This window comes from Paramisgurnus dabryanus, chromosome 14 (genome assembly GCF_030506205.2).
Source record: "Paramisgurnus dabryanus chromosome 14, PD_genome_1.1, whole genome shotgun sequence".
Classification (NCBI taxonomy): Eukaryota; Metazoa; Chordata; class Actinopteri; order Cypriniformes; family Cobitidae; genus Paramisgurnus; species Paramisgurnus dabryanus.
Window position 1 is genome coordinate 37030538 of NC_133350.1, and position 13499 is coordinate 37044036.

The 13499-nt window shown below is 37.4% G+C and overlaps 1 protein-coding gene and 1 long non-coding RNA gene across 5 annotated transcripts in view; one reads left to right on the top strand and one right to left on the bottom strand.

Moving 5' to 3' along the window:
* LOC135758157 (haloacid dehalogenase-like hydrolase domain-containing 5) overlaps positions 1 to 13499 on the top strand; it is a 127267-nt gene that overhangs the window by 67323 nt on the left and 46445 nt on the right. The gene's annotated exons all lie outside the window — the stretch shown is intronic.
* Positions 3138 to 5222, bottom strand: LOC135758183 (uncharacterized). 4 transcript variants are annotated; one of them, XR_010536481.2, is made up of 5 exons: positions 5142 to 5175; positions 4782 to 4839; positions 4273 to 4447; positions 4017 to 4174; positions 3138 to 3448 (listed from the first exon to the last, which is right to left on the bottom strand). It is a non-coding gene; the product is annotated as an uncharacterized lncRNA (long non-coding RNA). The 4 variants fall into 4 exon arrangements; XR_010536482.2 differs by lacking the exon at positions 4782 to 4839 and having other exon boundaries at positions 5142 to 5222; XR_010536480.2 differs by lacking the exon at positions 5142 to 5175 and having other exon boundaries at positions 4782 to 5090.

Genomic DNA, 13499 nt, shown 5'->3' on the forward strand with positions numbered 1-13499 from the left:
CAAAGGGAGTTAAACTTTCTTTTTTTAGATAACTTAGTTGAAAAATTAGTTTAAGTCTTGCATTTATGCAGATAGATGCACATTGTAGATTTATGTTGTATAAAGGCTTAATAATATGTAGAGTGCGTCATATAGAAAGTGCTTCGGTTTGTGTTTATTAACCCTTTAGTTTCACTTTATCATGCAGCTTTTCCTGTTAGAGGTTTCTGTTAAAAACATTTAATTCATTAAAAATCTAGTATGTGTTCATTGTTCTGTCATAGTTTCTTCAAAATTAAGTTTTATTTGAGTGTTTTTAATAAAAATATTTTCATTTTCACCATGACGTGTACGCCCTGTGATTGTCCCGCCCCCAGTTAATCGAGTACTCGTTCTTCAGACCTATGGATTAATCGAAATGAAATAATGACATAAATGCACATCCCTAGGCGATGGCGTCTTCGTTCACCCGAACGCGGTCCGTGAATCTGCATCATGTGAGGTGCTCGCTCGCTGCACGTCTGAGTCGCTGTGGACGTCTGGGGCCAGGGTAAAGTGGGCGCTGTACCTCGCGTTGGATCTGCGAAAGCCGGGCATCAGCTCCTCCACAGCTTCCCGCTCAGGTGAGGACAGGTCTGAAAAGCATACATCGGATAAATCCGCAGGATTACTGTAGATCGGCAAGGAAGGCAGATTTACAGTAAGAAGACGGTAAACAAATGCTACAATCAGCCAGCACCGTTTGTTGATGCTAGCGGGCTTTATGCTAACACTGGGTGTTACTAGTAATAAATGGTTTCACTTAGTAATCCTGTTCAATAATCGTCACGGTAAAGTGTTCCTAAGATAAACTCGTAAGTTATATTATATAGATAGGAACAAGATAGTAAGAAAATAGGATTTAGATGATGAACTCGACGGAGCTCCGATGCACGTTGCACGCAGCAGCGTTGCCTCTCTCTATCTCTTGCCTCTCTCTCTCTCTCTTGCGTCTCTCTCTTCATACAGTAAACATCTCCTCACTATCTGTAAGCTGCCAGTCCCCTGGACACACTGTAAAAAACGCAGTCTCTGTAGACAGCTCAGGCTCCACAAACTGCAACAAAAACAAAGTGGCCACACCTACCACCACAAAAACATAACAAAGTGTTCCAGCCAATAATTGACAAGAAGGATTTGGGAGTGGGGGTTTGGGCTCGTTTATGACTCTTTCAGAAAGCATGTAAGGGAGGGGGGGGATATGAAGGTATATTTGGTGCAAAACATCTGCACACCTATGAAATTATCCACACATGTGTATCAGTAAATTTAACATATGTAAGAGTTGCAAACTTGTAGATTTTTTTTCTTTCCCTCTAATACAACACAACTGTAACACCTTCACAAATTCTTCAATGCAGCACGAATCCCATTTTACAAATCACAGATTAAGCAACTTATACACTCACGTTGTTTTTTAAAACAATTGCTGCAGTAAATATGGTGCAAACCTACTGTAATGCATGCATCAAAATATTTGAAGTCACATACAAATTTTGTACATTCGCAAATCAGTATATGCATCTGTGCGCAAGTACACCTGACTGCAGCTTGCAGATCGGGGCGTGGATGACTCTAGGGAGGACCTGAACAGGCAGCCCCTCCCATAACGCGTATCATTGGTTAGTAGCACAGTAATGACGTCGACGCCACGGTAAACAGGAAATGCGGTTGAAAACTGTGCGATCTTTAAAATGTGCGCTACATCGCGCTGACGTTATGAAATAATACTTTAATAAAACGATTTATTATTAAATAAAAGTATAAAGTAATAATGGAGTAGAGCATATAGTTTCAATTATGCCTGATCTAATGTGAACTTTTAAGGAATTTCAGAGTATTGTGTAATATCTGTGTAGATTTTAAGTTTTTCAGATTATGTTGCACTCAGAGGCGTCATGCCCATTCAAACTGAGGGGGCACCTGCCCCCTTGGTTTTTTTGAGCCAATGGATTTTGCATCCAACCTCAAAATCAAATAAGCGTCAATTAATCTGTTATTTGACCTTTAATCTGTTTAATATGCACAATATATTTACATTCTGTGCCGCATCCTTGTCACTTTTCAGAGATTTTCGCCGTTTTGATAGTGTTTTGATCATGTTACATTACTTTTATTCTGGCGGCAGTTGGCGCTGCAGTCAGAGCGCAGTCGCAGACGTCATCAGTGTCTGGGCGCGCTCACGAGCTCTCTGCTGTTGCTGGCTTGCTGCTGCATTTGGCTATCTGAGAAATTAAAATGTATTAGAAACGCTCACAACATTTCCAAACCCCAGTACGGTAATGTGCAGTTAACCTCCTCTGTGTAGAAAATGTATGGTTTTAAATGTGACCGTCTCGACGTTATATTAAGATTCATCTTCTTGGCACAACGCCAAAGTTCACCAGAGTTCATGCGGGCGCGGAATCTCACATGCTCACATGAGGTAAAATTTAATGCAAAAATCCGTTCCTCTAATAATTTTATCTAAAGATATTTTTTAAAATCTTTATTGAACATTAAAATCAATCACGTGGCTATAGCTTATGTCATTTTCGTTGTTTATATACTTTATGGATTTAAAATTGCATTAATTTTATATGATAATGTTGTTGTGCAAAATGCATTAATGACACAATTAAACAAGCCATTAAGACTTAAATAAAACATGCCGTTTCAGATGTAAATATGATGCAAATTTGTCCTTTTTCCGATTGAATAGTATTTGATATTAAAGTTAGTCATCACTCTTATTTTGGAGGTTTTTGCATGAAAGCAGGGGTTTTCAGATTGTTAGAAATGTAAGTGCCATGGAAAAGACTGAAAGCTCTATAATATTTCGTTTGATGTCTGTGTATGCACACATTTCTGTAAGCTGTTGACACTTTGCCCCCTTAAAAAAAATTGGTGCATGACGCCCCTGGTTGCACTTCATTGTGTAATTACAAAATTACCGTAAACATTAATGGCACCTTATATATTTCGTATTTTAATCACTCCTCTAATAGTTCTTGTTTATTTTTGTGCTTAATATAGGCTATTACTAAACATTTATGCCTATAAAGAAGTTAAACTACATACAGTACATTGTCAATCTCTGTATCCCATAGTATGCATGCCACTCAAAAACACCAAACCCATACCAGTGATAACTTTTATTTCAAAACAAAAATAATTGTTTAAAAGACATAATATACACATACAGATAATCACGTACATTAACCGTACACACACAATCTACACAGCCTGAAGTTCCCCTCCATCATTGAAAAAACAATCAAATGAGCAATAGCCCTGAACCTCCTTGTCGGAATAAAACCCATTCAGAACTCCCCTTCTGCCATCACCTACATATCCAGGTGGGCAGTCCTTGTATATTTCAAAGTCAACGAGTAGGGCACCCCGAGCTCTTGCCCATATTGTCTGGAAAATGCACTCCAGTTCACAACACCTAATTTAGATAAAATACAGAACAAACAATATTGAATCATTTTGAAGAAATTGGCAAATTGGAAATAGGCATAAACATAGTAAAGAGTCATGCAAGGAATTTTTTTTATGTATATGTTACACATAATACAGGAAAATGTTAGACAAAATATACTTGAGTGTTATTGGCTTTGTCTGTAAAGTACCTAAGAGACTCACTTTTTGTTTATGAACAACATAAACCAGTTAAAAAAGTTTGTTAACACAAGCAACACAAGCTTAAATTTGACTTGAGAAAGCCTATCCTAAAAGTTTAAAAAAGAAGTTTGAAGAATTTCAGTTTGCAGATCAAAGTAGTTTTCAAGCTGAAAGTTTTGAAGGCAATACAGTCTATCAGACACAGACAAACAGACAGATGGACGGATAGACATGACAGATAGGTAGAGATAGATAGACAGACAGATAGATAGGAAAAACAGACAGATAGATAGATTGCACAAACGAACAAACAGAAATAGATGGACAGACAGACAGACAGACTTTCTCAAGTATCTTTTAAAGTACTCACAATTTAGATTTAAAAAACTTACTGTTTGGACATACAAAGGGGACCTTTTCTCTGAACTTGGGCTTGCTGAAAACGTCTCTGAAAACCTTGCATGTCAGGGAAAGTCACCATAAAGCCATATCGTCCTCTTTGTAACGACTCCCATCAGGATCTGCCAGAGGATGTAAGGTCAGGTGGCATCTGTTTAAAGTAGCAAACAGTCAGTCCAAAATGTAACTTTACATACAACTTATTAAAAGTGTAACTGAAAAATTGACAGGAGTTTATAATGCACTTACCTTGGTCAAATAATCCACAGGCCGGGGGATTTCATCACCTCTAAATTGGAGAGTAAGAACAAGAGTAGCATCATTTTCAAACCCCTGTTATTTAGGTTCAAGATTTGAAATGGGAACCAACACCTGCTTCTTTACGCTCCTCTTTTACTGGAGTTGCTCTTTCAGCATCTCTGACCTTCAAAAGTTTAAAATATAAAGTCTCATAAAAACAGTTTGTTCTTAATGACATCCCTTTTAGGACCATAATTGAAATCCACTTGTTTAGATCGATACATGTAATGAATTTATCTATAGTAAAAAACATTTATTTTAAAATGCTAAATTTAAGCATTTGGTAATTGAAGCTTCAATGAAAAGTATGTATTAAAAAAAAGAAAACAAACATCAAAGGGGGAATTCTCCAAAAGCAGCAGACACTGATGTATGACAGGCTAAGTTAAAAATTAATACTGAGTTAGTTTACTTTTAATTATATGGGGGGTTTCTATTGTATAGGCTATTTCACTAACCTCTGTAAAATCAAAGGTCCCTACTGTCAGAAAGCTCAGTGAATACTGAAATGGTTTCCTGATCAATAAATAAATGTATACTTATCAATAACATATCAAAATAGTTTACATTTAAAAATGTATTCATAGAAAAAAGTCCTAGAATATAACTTTGTTGTTGTTACTATTAACTCTTAAATCCTATATTTCTTCTTTTGGTTCAGTTTTGCTTTGTTTTAATCATAATCCCACCAAACCGCACTCGCGCGCACGCATGCGCGCACACACGCGCGGTCCTAGTAATTTTAACATCACACTAATCGCCACTTCAAAATTAAAAATTGTAAATAAAATAGAACAAAAACAGGAGCTTGTACTCACCATGCAGCGATAAACATCGGAAATGAAAACTTGCTATAATCGACGTCATGACTTCACGCCACTAACCAATGAGAAACAGTGTGGGCGGGCCTGCACGTGCAGCACCGTCCCAGGTGCATACCCGCCCAAATCTGCAGGCTGCAGACAGGGGCTTCTCTCTGTGCGATGAGAGTTGCATGTGTGTAAAAGCACATGTTGTTTCTAGCACAAACACAAGGACATAACTACAACTGCTTGAATCTGCTGCTACGAGTTTCAAAAACTCTTTTCTGTGTGCTCTCTCTTTTGCACCAAATATTTCGGAGAGAAATGGTGCGAAAGTGATTTGTATACCTGTAGGCTATGGCGAGCACTGTTCAGCACTGCCCACAAGGTGGCGCCCGACACTCAGCAGAGTTTATTAATTACCTCCAATGTTTCAGCAAGGTAAATCGCCTTTATCAAGGTATTATTTTCACCAAGTGGAGAACAATATAAATGGGGGAGCTAATTATACACAGATTAAGGTAATCACATACAATATTCCAATGATTCATTAGTAAACAAAATATAAGTTCCATAAATCTCAAACCATCCATATAAGTTCATTAATGATTTCTTATTCAATTGTGTACTCTACCAGGAGGTCAGGGCTGCACTGATTTCCAACATTTACAGTATATTAAAAAAATTAAGTTTAGAACAAACTAAGTTTAGAACAAACAACAAGAAAACAAAGTACAGAAATCAAACAATATGGTTACAAAAATGCTCCACGGCTTTCTGTTCTTGGAAAAAGTGAAAATAAATGAAGAAAAAACGATGGTGTGTGTGCAAATGCTGTCCATTGCCTTTGTGTAATTGTTTGTGGTGTAGTGTCCTGTCTCAGACCTGCCAACCTTGGAATTTTTTTTGAGTACAGTAGCATCGGCCGAAAGGACAGAACACGGGTTTTTAACATATAATTTAACACATGCACGCGCACATGCACGCACACACACCTCTTGGTAACTTTCAAGGTAACATGCTGCACATTGCACTCACTTTTTCGCCATCCTGCCATAATCTGCTTTAAAAATAATTATAAATGTGAATAAAATCATGTTTAACTAAATTTGCCATACATGGTGATTTAATAACATTATTAATGTTAAATACTGTATTTTCCAAAGTTTAGCATGTCTGCACAAACACTGTTAAAAGTGATATTACTGTTAAATAGTGGGAGATTTGTGGGAGGTTAACCCACAAATGACATTCTGTTATCATTTACTCAACCTCATATTGTGTCTAACCTTCATGATTTCTTTCTTGAGTGAAACACACACAAAAATTTTTGTTTTTGTTTTTCCCTGACTAGCAAAAAATACAATGGAGTGGGCACCAGACACTGTGGTTATCAACACTCTTTAAAATAACTTGTGTATCACACAATAAAGAAACTCATAAATGTTTGGATGGTCTGTTCTGTTATGTAAACTATGACTGAATTACATGTTTTAAGTTAACTATACCTTTAAGACAGTATTTTAGAGCTTTAAATTCAACCATAACTGTGACAGTAGTGCTGTTAACTGTATGTCTGTCTGTAATTTATTGTAACTGTATGTCTGTCTGTAATTTATTGTAGCTTTGTTTACAGTGCAGTACAGAAAGGCATAGGCACCTATCACGTGGGCGCTCAAGACACGAGATATTCTCCATTTATAAAACTTTATTTGATGTGGTTTGTATATGACCTTTTATTTTATTGACAATTATCAAGAGCGCGTTATTTCAGAACGCATTTAATCTGCTTCACTCGGATGTCAGGTGGATTCCCTTCACTGAGAGTCAACTTTCCGTTTTTATTTGACTAAAACTCGATGCTCTCCCCATGGTAAAATCATTGTACTTTTTCGTAAGCGCTCAATTATAAATGATGCTCATTTACAAATCAGAAGTAATGTTAGCGCATCTTGCAGTCAAGTGCACGTTATGAAACGGAGCCCGCGCGACCGTCGACTTCAAAGGATTAAGCTAATGCATTATTTCATTATTTGCACATCCACCCTGACCAGTTTACCTTAGCGGGTCAGACGTCTTGACTCTCCGTTGAAAAAGATGGTCAGAAACTGCGGGTGGAGCGGAGGAAGGAGATCATCACGCTGGATTTTGTGATTCCATCGATAGCAGACTCTTGTTACTGATTGGCCATACGACTTGTCAATCATCCCCACTTTCTATGTGGTGGATGAGCCCAGTGCTATGATTGGACATATTTTTTTTCTGTTGCTTCTTTTGAGTACTTCGCGCGGCAAAGGGCGTCATCAGGTTTTTGCGTAGTTTAGTGACAAATCGTACCACCGTACTTTGAGGTCAAAATGAGTACCTGCTACGCAAAATGCGTACAGGTTGGCAGGTCTGCTGTCTCAACATTTTCACACGCATGCGCTGTTGTACACAAAAATTCTGTCATGCCGATGGCGCGCATACGCGGACGTCCCTAGTATACCCTAGTATGCCGATCAGTCTGCGCTGCGTCGCAAGAAGCCAAATAAGCCAAAGTGCTGAGCGTGGAGCCAAATAAGACAAGCGTCAAAAAATGACAGAGGACGGACATCTGGGAACTCAATGGTGGGTACGGCCAAGGTCATGAGTCCTGTCTGTGTCTGTGTCTGCCCTATTTCTAGTGCACATGCTTTCCATCTTGTTCCTTTGTTGCCCCGCCCCCTTTGTGTTGCCATGGACATTAATTCATACTCCACCCACTGCCCATCTTTTTCCATAGTAATTAATTGTTTCTGTTCTGTCATTGGTTCTTGTCACGTTTAATTACGCTGCCTGATGACTGCCTGTTTGTCAGCCGTTGTTTTATGTTTGTTACGACTCGATAGAGAGGAGGAAGCAAGTGCAGGCAATCAGAAAAGGTTTATTGAAAAATGATGATAAATACAATGATGATAATGAAATAATAACTGAGTCCAGAATGTTGGCAATGGTGATCGAAGGTCTACGGTGGCATGAGAAGTGTTGATAAGTGAAGTCGGTGAAGAGTGTGATGATGGCCAATGGATGAAACCAGGAACAGACCAGAACACTCACACGGAGACGACAACACGAAACACTAATCCAAACACACGAAGACGAGAGACGATAATCCAAGTGGTGTGGCTGGAACATGAATGAGGATCTGACAACAGGGAGAGAGATGAGTGAGTTTATGTAGCTGAGTGTAGATGAGGATCAGCTGGAGCGAGGCAATCAGCGCACAGGTGACAACACTTAATCAAACGAGCACATGGAGACAACGTGAGTACAAACACAAAACATGACACAGAGGAAACATTGGATTTCCTACCGTGACAATGTTGGTTGTTTCCTGTCATGTGTTATTGTTCTTGCCTGTGCTCCTGTACCTTGTTTAGATCATTTAATACACTCAAAAACTGCACTTGGATCCACTCATCTTGCCATGTCTTGCCTTCCTGTGACAGTTATCATCCGTAACATTGAACAAAAGTCTTCCTTACAGTCAAATGTAATATATAAGAAGAATATATAAGGGACCAAATGATTTTATTAAGAATCTTAATGATATGGAAAAATCTTTAGGAAACACCCCCAAACAAATACAAGCTGTGGAACAAAAATCGGGCTCAGCCCTGCTCAGATTGGTTGCAGATAAAAAAGATAAATATTACAAATAATTTTCAGTGATGTTTACTACTTAATATACCAAACGTGTATTAAACCAATTAGAAAGATAATCAACCAACATTGGCACATTTTACAATCTGATGAAAAACGTACACATCTTCATGATTCTCCCCTTGTGGTACAGTATTTAGATGTGGATGTAATCTACGAGAAAAATTAGTTAGATCAGACCTCTCTTCTCCATCTATACCAACAGAAACCACTTTAACATCGATCTGAGAGGGAAATTAAATAATCAGCGTGGTTCAATCAATGTAGTAATGTGTATCGTTTAAATACCCACATGTGTAAATCAATTCCCATTAAATACGTTGTAAAATAAAAGCGATTATTTATTTGATAACATGTCATTGTGGTAAACAGGGCCATGCAAAGACATTTTGATGGGCAGTGGCCCAAACCTAAAAGGGGGCACTGGGGGGGACACAATTTATATGGTTTTAACAAAATATTATAATTATGATGTGCTATAGATTAGTATCAACTAAGAGAAGTGATTATAATGTAAATTATAAAACAGGCAGTTCTGGTTCTTTATTCTGATTGGTTGAAACGCGTTCTAAGCCGTGATAAAATACACCGGTAACCTCATGGTTCAGACCACATTACATAAGTATCACTGCGCCACTGTTACTGCGTATTGATTTATGAAAATAAACACCACAGTCTTAAATCATATTTTTAATTTGTCTACAATTGCACAATTAATGGCGATATACAGATGAATTTCAATAAATGTTGTTGAGTCATCTCGTCGATAAAGAGAAAACGTTGTCTGAGGATTTTATAACTCAAGTTCATACGTCCGCTATTATCCACTGGGTGGCGATCTTACCCAACTTAAACACTGACGCATTCACTGAAAACACCGTGTAGTACTGTTCATGGCTCCGTCTGAATCTGATCTCTTACTAAAGTTCTTCACAAAAATGGAATTATCTCCGCTTTTAATAAAAAAATTTGAGAGGTGATAAGAGATCAAATGAAGGTAGGATGAAATGTTTTTTTGTTTGTTTTTGTTTCAAAGCGGATGGTCTGTTCTTTCATTTGATATTTTATGTTTATATAAAGAAGATAATTTTCTGGAAGGCATTAAACTAAAACTGGGTGGCAACTTAAAAAAAAAAAAAAACGCTGACGGGGAAAGAGTTCAGCATGCTTCCAAGCATATTTGATCATCACTTCAACAGTTGCACGATATAAATGTTAATGTATAAATTAGATGAATGGTGATTTATAAAATAAACACCAGTCTTAAATCATATTTTCATTGTGTCTTTGCTGTGTCTGTGTTGGTTGGGAACTGCGCTCTGTTTCAGTCACACTTGATTCTGAGGAACTACTTTGTTTGGCGGAAGAGTAATATTTGTACTAATATAATTACAACTTTTTTGGGTTTTATTTTATAAAATCCCGCTAACGTTATGCATATGAAGTAACCGTTTTATAAACGCAATAAACCCCTCGAAGCGTTGGGTTACCAGTGCATTTTATAACAGCTAAGGGGGTTTAGGCACTCCGCTTCGCGTCGTGCCTAACAACGCCCCTTAGCTGTTATAAAATGCACTGGTAACCCACTGCTTCTCGGGGTTTATTGCTTTAATATACTTAATAACAATAATTAAAGTGTGACAAAACTGCTTAATATCCTATATGATTTATGTGCTGGAGCTTTGAATTCATGTTTTCAATGTTGAACTGCCTTTTCGTTTAACGTTTAACTTTATGCAAATTATGAGCGACAGTCTTTACTGGAGCGGACGTTTCTCATTTGTTTATGACAACTAGATATAGAAACGCCTCTTTTGAAAGAGACGAGCGACACACAGCGACAAAGTCGATTTTAATGTGAATGTACCTTTAGGCCACCATGCTACCATTAGATTTGATGTTTTTGCAAATGTAAAGTGAGAGAGAAAAAGAGCACACGAAAAAGAGTGTTTGAAACTCGTAGCAGCAGATTCAAGCAGTTGTAGTTATGTACATGTGTTTGTGCTATAAAATTGCCAATTATTTGTAAATATATTTTACAAATTTTACACACATGCAACTCTCATCGCACAGATGCACATACTGGTTTGCGAATGTACAAAATTTGTATGTGACTTCGCATATTTTGATGCGTTCAAGTAGGTTGTGCACCATATTTACTGCAGCATTTGTAGCAAAAAATGTGAGCTTATGAGTTTCTTAATCTGTGATTTGTAAAATGGGATTTGTGCTGCACTGAAGGATTTGTGAAGGTGTAACTGTTGTGTTGTATTTGAGGGAAAGAAATTTTTTTACAAGTTTGAAACTCTTCATCTGTGACTTCAAATTTCCTGATATACATGTGTGGATAATTTCTACAAATACAAATTCCACTGTCAAAGGTGTGCAGTTGTTTTGCACCAAATATACCTTCACAGTGAGTTAGCTACGCTATTTTTTGATTGACAACACTTTGAATGTCAACAAGAGTCCCTTTTACACATACAGTCTTTACTCGTAATTTACTGGTAAATTGCAGTTAACAGGTCATGTGTGAGCAGAACCTTTCCGGTAAATCAGTGCTCCCAATTTAAGACAGGTTGTAAGATTACCAGTTGTTACGCAATGTTGTTTGGTCACGAGCAACTTCGCAACCATCAGCGTTTGCCACAGATGTGAAAACACCAAAATACGTAGCGTGGATATTAAGTCATAACCCGGCATTGTTTACAAGTACGACACTGAGCTCGCCGACCACACGCCGCAGGTAACTTACGCTTTCTCTCCGAGTTTACCGGTATTTTGATACTGATGTGTGAATGATGTCTTACTGGTTAAAAGATGGAACGTCACTGCATGTGTGAACATCACATTTTTGTATTTACTGGTAAATTCATTCTGGTAAATTCATGGTAATTTACCAGAATTACTCTGTAAAAGAGGCTAAGAAGTGACATCACAAAGATTCGCCTTTAACTAGCCATATTTTTCCCAATGCTTCTTTATTTTTACGTTTATATTTTGTATAGAAAAGGAATTGCATGTTCCTGAGACTATGTGCTGTGCAGAATACCTTGGAAGAGAAGATTTTTGGAGTTCAGAATCAGATCTCTACTGAGTTCCGTATCAGTTAGTAGTTAACGGTTAGAAGTAAAATGCTACTAAACTAAAATCGTGTGATCATTTACTTTTATGTTATATTAAACCTTTATAACCTTCTTTAATATTTGGAAAATATTAAAGAAAGATTTCATTGCAAAGATATTCTTAATATGCAATGAAAATCAAGGATGTTTTTAAAAAGTCATTCAGACGAAACTGGTAGCCTGTATTTGTTGTAAAGTTGAGCTAGGTATGTTCACGTCACGTGAGAATTTACAAGATTTGCTCTTTCTCATGAACACATTAAAGCAAATGGCACGCGCATAAGAATGTGTGAACGAATGTATAAACAAATTACTCCCATGAACTGTCATAACCTAAGCAAAGAGAGTTAGAAGACATGTTATGCTTTTTGTGAATAAGGTCCTGTGAATCGGTCTAAATTTTCATTTGTCCTATTGCTTTTCAGACCTGGAATTTTCCCCCTTGCTTAATTTAGATTAAGCTAGGTTCATGCTATGTTTTATTATCTATTGACATATCTATTAATATCTAGGATTTTAATTACAGAGTGAACTGTTCCTTGACTGTAAGAAATCCTCTGTGTATTCTTTGATGTTGTTGCAGTGTTCTATACACAGTGAAACTGAACCTCTTCCCTTTATGTACAATAAAGACATAAAAAGCTTTCTTCAGATGTCTTTACAAAAAAGTTAAAAAGATATTGTGAACCTAATTTCATTTTGTCATAATTTCAGTAGTTGCTATGCTTAATTTGCTTCATTTTCTGAAACTTGTTTAATATGTGGGAAATGAATTGAAGTGGAACGTGTGACATCTATGGCTTTTTGCCGGGAACAAACATGAAGTCCCTACAGGGGGTTGTGCAGCTGTTTAATTTTTTTTTTAGCAGATTGACAGAAGTTGTCATATTATAGTTGTTCCGATTCCGATACAGTGTCGGAAATGCGGCCGATACCACAAAAAATTCTGGAATCGGAAACGGTGAGTGCTTGAACCCATGTACCGATCCGATACCATTTTCTTATTAAACCTAGTTATAGCTAATGCTAAAGCTACCGCTGCAAAGCGAAACTTATCTCTTCTTCGCTGCTCTGAATGCAAACCCCAGGAAGTTACCACACGTGTGACGCAACCACTGTTTACTTAGAGCGGCTTATATGTCTGCTGTTTGTTAGTATTTCAGACGAATAAAACTTGACATGTCTCAAATGCCATGCTGCATTTCCGATGGGTTGCACAAGTATTAATAACTTTAAAACAAGTAACTTAATATAGCATTTGAAGGCGCTTCACCCCGAAAAACACAATGGTTACACTCATGTCTCTTATTTCACTACATTGTGGCTACACTTAGGGGTGGTTTCCCTGACGGAGATTAGCTTAAGCCAGAGATGCTCACAAGTCTCTGAGCTCGAGTCCGAGTCAAGTCTGAAGTCTTTGAGCTTGAGCCCAAGTCAAGTCTGAAGTCTTTGAGCTTGAGTCCAAGTCAAGTCTCAAGTCTCGTTGTAACAAATAAACCTCTAATAACAAATAAAGAAATTACAAACATTTATAAAAAAGAACAAAGTTGCACATTAAGTAAGG